This window comes from Elgaria multicarinata, chromosome 3 (genome assembly GCF_023053635.1).
Source record: "Elgaria multicarinata webbii isolate HBS135686 ecotype San Diego chromosome 3, rElgMul1.1.pri, whole genome shotgun sequence".
Taxonomy (NCBI): Eukaryota; Metazoa; Chordata; class Lepidosauria; order Squamata; family Anguidae; genus Elgaria; species Elgaria multicarinata.
Genome location: NC_086173.1, coordinates 106,690,697 through 106,696,696, shown reverse-complemented (window position 1 = coordinate 106,696,696; position 6,000 = coordinate 106,690,697). Strand labels below are relative to the sequence as shown.

The following is a 6,000-nucleotide window of genomic DNA, read 5'->3' as shown; positions in this document are numbered from 1 at the left end:
ATTGTTTGCACCCGGCATAAGAGGTGTATTGTCTCTGAATATTAAGTTCTAGTCAGCTGTTACGGTAATATATTTATGGAAGTGTTTTCCATGAATTTAGAATGTAAAAAGAGCCCTTCTGAATTAGACCAAAGATCTGTCCAGCTTCTACCAATAGCCAACCAGATGCCTCCAGGAAGCCCACAATGTCTAATCCTTTTTAAAAAATCCATGTAAACCAATAGCCACCACTGAATTTTGTATTACATACTGCACTGCACTGTCTGCAAAGATGCTGCAACTCCTCCTGGCAATATTTTTCAATTAGACATGCCCTTGGGCATAATCCTGTTGACTCTATAGTTTCTTCCTTAGCGGCTATAAATTTTTAGTTTTGTATGAAACACTTTAATAGGAAAAATATGGTGTAATTTCAAATATTATTCAAATACACAGGAGAAAATAATCTCACTTCAGAAACGAATGCTCTGAGGCTTACAACACAAGCTGATGGCCTTATGTTGGCATCCAATTCCAATAAGTAATTCTTCTGAGAAAAATTGAAAACTTTCTCTGCAGTGACATTAGCGTGGTAAAAGCTATTTTAAAATGTTAAGCTAAAGGTAAATTCATGAGTTGTTGAAGGCCTCTGTGTAGTTCTCATATACGAGGACAGGAAAGTAACCATGTTCCAGTGGCTTCTTAATGAGAAATCATCTGCTCTACTAATGCCATGGATCAAGTGCTCTTGTAGAAGTCTGTCCAAGGTTGAATGCGAATTTGTGTTGCTATTTTGAGAAGCGACTTCAATAAGTGGAATTATGCTGAAATCAGGCCTTTTGTTTTAGTGCTTTACACAGTCCTTTCCCATAGCAGACTCCGTCAGATCACTGTTCTGGTGATTTTAAAACATTGAATATAAAACCTAAGTATAAATTGCGCAGTAGATGACAAGAAGATACAGTTCTACCAAAAAGACAAGTCTTGACTTCAGAGATTTACAAAGAAGGAGAAGGACAAAATTATTAGTGCTGTCTTGTGAACTCTTGCACAAGTACTTGCTCTGCAGTGCCAATATATTGACTACTGAATTACAGTATGAGATAAATGGTAACTAAGGAAAATAGAGTGTAGAGCTATAAAACTCTACTAGGCCATGAAAAAGACTTGAAAGAGAGCTTTTGCATCATACATTATTCTGCAAGCAGAATAACTTCTCTAGATTTGGGGGCACTTTTTCTCACAGCATTCTTATACGAAGTCAAAAACAGCCCTTCTATGCATGGAAGAGGCTCTCTCCACGAATGGAAGTGTACCTTTTGCTCTATGCCTCTGTATACTACTGAACATTGTTCATACTGTATTTTCTTAAAGTTTATTTTTTGAATTAAGGTAAGTTATTTTTAAGCTGGTGGTAATTCAGAACAAATTAAAATAACTATCAAAAGGTTGTGCTTGCCAGATATTATTCAGAAAATTCTCTTGTCTGAAATGGTGAATTCAAAAAGAGCTTGGAGTACCTGAGAAGTACCACATATCCAAAGGTGTAAGAGGCACATACTAGCCTGGAGTTAATGAAATAGTAGTAACGCAAAGAAACGGGGCTTGTGCTTTTTGGTGTGGCTTTTTGACACCTCCCCAGATAGGCCTCTTAGCAGCAGGAAAGGATCCTGCCCAGAGCATTTCCCATGCAGTAGCAGCTCAACTCCAGAACTGGTGGAGTCAGCAAACCCTCTTGTCCCCACTGGCAGCTATGGATGGAAAAATGGTCTAATGGTACTTACCATTTTAATTCCCCACAATATCTCTGGGGCTCCAATAGGCCATGATTCTGGAGCATTGCTCTGTCAGGTCACCAAAAAGTGGAAGGGGGATTAACCTAGTGGGCTCTAGCAGTAGCACTAGACCTGCTTATTTCATGCCACTGGGCTGTTATTTAAAAGAGAATACTCATTTATATTTTATGCTTGCGTGGCCTAGAAAATAAAACTCCTGTTGCTTTACAAAAGCTATCTAAAAAGCAAAGCCTAACAATTATATGATTCTTGAAAGAACAGAGGTTATGTTACTTCTATTATAGTTTCCTTTTCGCTGGCCAGCATAAAAGCTAAGCATACATAATACATACATGAACTAAGTAAATAATACTATTTTTGGACCTTGGTTTTCTATTGAAACCATGTAGTTCATTGTAACTGACTTTTATTTAAGATGTGGCATAATAATGCTTAAGTTATAAACCATCTAATCACCTCCTATGAAATGAAAGTCTAAAATATCATTTGGTTAGGATATATGTAATTCACATATTGTAATTTACTGAAAAATACAGTGTTTTGCATTACTTCTTTCATCAGACCTGCAAATATTTATACTTCTGTGGTAGAATTACCAAACATAATTGTAAGTGCAAGTGTTCATATGTATAACGTAATATGTAAAAAGGATGATAGTGAAAACATTGGTTTCTGTACTTTATTCTTATTCTCTTAACTTTTCATTCATTTCCCCCAATTTTTAGATTAAAACTGGAACAATAGAATTGATTGTTGTTTCTTCTAGAAAAATGGCCATGAGCTTGAGAACCACAAATGCATAGGGATCTGATTTTCAGCACTGGAAACACACAGTCCCATGAATGTATTGAAATCTTTCCCTTCTTCAGTTTATATATTTATTTTGACATTTCTATCTCACTTTTTATTTCATAAATAGAAATGCCCAAAGTTACTAACAAAATACAAAAGCAAGCAATAATGATATCATTATAAATGCAAAAGCAACAGTCAATATTTAATGAATAGTGGGAAGCCAAGTGTGATCCTAACCTCCCAATGATGAAAGTTCTACATATTGGGTGCCATTACAGAAAAGACCTTCTTGTGCATCGCCACTAACTAAATTTCAGAAGGTAATAGAAGACACTCATACAAAAAATTATCAATCACATTATACATTAACTGAGTTCTCGGAACATTTTTCAAGAGTTACCCCCATAAACTGCATTTACAGTAGTCCAATGTAGATTAGGTAGGACATATATGACTTTACTCAGATCTGACTGCTCCAGTTGAACGAAAACATTCCTGGAACCACTTGGTACCTTAGCATCCAGGAGCAAAACTGGATCCAGAAGCTCCCAAAACTGAGAACATGACCTTTTAAGGGGAGTGCAACCATGTCAAGAACCAAGTAACACCCCGTCATTGTGTCAATAGATCTTCTGATCAAGAGCACCTCTGTCTTGTCAGTCTGTTTGCCACATTCAGCATCTCACTGACTTCAGGCAATGGTTCAGAACACCTGCAGTCTCCAGAGACTCAAGGACTAATGTATTCTGGATAATTTCATGAGTACATGTATTGTATTCTAAATTTATTATTTGTTGGGTTTTGAGCCAGATAAGTTTACCATGTATTTCAAAGGGATTCTTGTATTCACATTGCTGTTTACATCAATTTAGAATACTTGTGGCAAGGTTGTTACAGAAGCAGAAGGTTAGTTTTCACAAGCAATAGTCAGCTTGGATTGGCAGTTCTTGGTTCTCTCAAAGTCGAGATAGGGAAAGTAGGAGCCTAGTGCCAGTTAAGGAGAGGGGAGGGCAATTGGCAGTTTTGTAAACTGCCCAGAGAGTGTTGGCTAAGGGGCGGTATAAAAATGTAATAAATGAAATGAGAAATTGTGGCTCAGTTTTATTAATTTCAAAATTTCTCTTAATGGATAGTATCCTGTGCTCAGATGTCCTATAGCTTAACAATGATAGCAGTAGAGGAAGAACTGAGAAAGGAAGGAAAGCCCATGAGTTTTTGTAGTCCAGGGCCAAATATTTCTTTCACCATCTCTAATACTAGGTTTCTATATTTTCTCACTGGAAGAAGCAAGATGGATACCACTATTTCAGTAATACACTTAGAAATGGCTTTCATCCTAACCACTTACTTGATTAATAGTACCACAAGCTAAGCTACTTCAATTGAGCTATTGGAATCCTTGCTATCAAAACATGTTTGACAAGTTGTAAGAGGGAAGACTGTATTTTCTTTAAAGCCCCAGTTCTTATAAACTGTGTACTTCATTTAAGCATAGTGTGTAAGGAAAAGAGGGCAAAAATCCTATTGCATCTTGAGCTAGTATCCAGCATTTGCTCTTATTTCCTCCCTCATAATTGTACCACTGTCAAAGTGAACAAATTCTTGGGTTATACCAACCAGTTGTTTACTCTTAGATGGAGGTGTCTTTTGCTGATATTTGTTTTGAAGCCAAAGTTGGGTACCCTAGAGCAGTGGTTCCCAATTAGCTAAGTACTGCAGGCCCCTTGTTTTTCAAATGCCAAGCCATGGACCCCCTATGTTTGAAAAAATTGTTATCTCTACCTGTGCGAAGCAATTTTTTGGAAAAAAATAAGGGGTAGCCCCTAATAAGCAAAGGATTTTAGGTATACTAAAAAGCAGAGCATAAAATTTGTGATATTACCACACAAAAATGACAATGATTTAATTAGAAATATGAAGGCGAATTTAATTTTACTAATGTCTAGTTTAGACATTACTAAACTAAACACTTAGTTTACAATTGAACAAATTATGACATGTCTAGCAGCTACTAAACCTAAATGTGATGGGAGAAATCATGCCTCTTTTTGTCCCGAACAATCCACATCTAGTTCAATATTTCCTACTTTTAATCTCAAATCTGGATCAACATCGAGCCGATTTCTATGCTTGTTCTTCATATAACAAAATGTTGGAAATGTTTGTTCACAAAGATATGTGGAACAAAAGGGAACTAGATGTTTCAAAGCTTTTTCACCTAACTTCTTATAATCAGGAAAAAACGTCACCCAGAATTGCTCCAGTCTATATTCTTTGAAAAATGATTTCATTGAACCATCACAAGTCACCTCAATAAGTGCATCTTGCTCTTCCGCAGATAGAGTTGTTAGTTTGTACATCACCACATTCAAAACGATTCCTTATCCATTAGTTTTTAGGATTAGGTGCAGGGAAATAATCTCTGAAGCTAGTCGCAGGTGCTCAGTGATGTTATATTTTACTTCTGGTAGGAATTCGTTGTCAGTGGACTCCAGAAATGAATGGTGAATATGTGAATGGTGCCACGGACCCCCTGGGTGGGTTACACGGACCCCCAATTGCAAACCACTGCCCTAGAGCTTGGCAAAGTGTCCTGGCTTCATAAGGGAGCAAAAAGGCAAAGCAAAATGCCAATTGACATTTTAATTTTCCTCAGCTCATGGTGTCTTTTCGGATACAAGCCATGATATTGCAAAAAAAGGTGGCATAATGTTTACCAGTTGATAGGATTGTAGACTCGCCCTTACTTCCACTTCAGTGTCAGCAGCCACAACAAAGCCGATGAATGTATCATGAATTTCCAAATTTAGAGGAAACTGATGACAATCAAAATCTTTTTAAAACATGTGCATATGATGCTTTCAACAGTAGCTTCTATAGTTGTTTACACTGGAACAACTGTGTCAGCCCTATGGCTGTTTTCCATGGTCTCAAGAATCTGGAATGTGAATTAGTGGGAAAGCCATTCTGTTGCTACATCATAGTCATGTAATTAACTCTTCTCCTTGTCTGAGTTAATACAGATTGGTTGGGAGATGATTGTGATTCAACTTATTTTCATTGAACTTGCTTTAAATTGCCTTAAGCTAACTTGAGTGTAATCACAAACGAATTACAGCTGTGCTTGTTCTATCTCTTTGAAATGTATGTTTCTGTCCACTGTTCCATGAAAGTTAAAACCATGATGTGAACTAGGGTGGAATGGGAACAGTTTTGCCTACAAATTTGCTAAGAGTGTGACATCCGAATAACAAAACTTTCCTCCATCTACTGTGAGGCAATTGGGGGTTTTCCTGGAGCCATCTTTGTCAGTTGATGCTCAGGTGGCCTCAGTGGCATGGAGTGCCTTCTACCAACTATGCCCCTATCAGGACTGGGATAACTTGGCTTCAGCTATGCTTCAGCTATGCCCCTATCAGGACTGGGATAA

The 6,000-nt window shown here is 37.3% G+C and overlaps 1 protein-coding gene across 1 annotated transcript in view; it reads left to right on the top strand.

Annotated features, from left to right (window-relative positions):
• Positions 1-6,000, top strand: part of CENPP (centromere protein P) — a 187,669-nt gene that overhangs the window by 114,188 nt on the left and 67,481 nt on the right. The gene's annotated exons all lie outside the window — the stretch shown is intronic.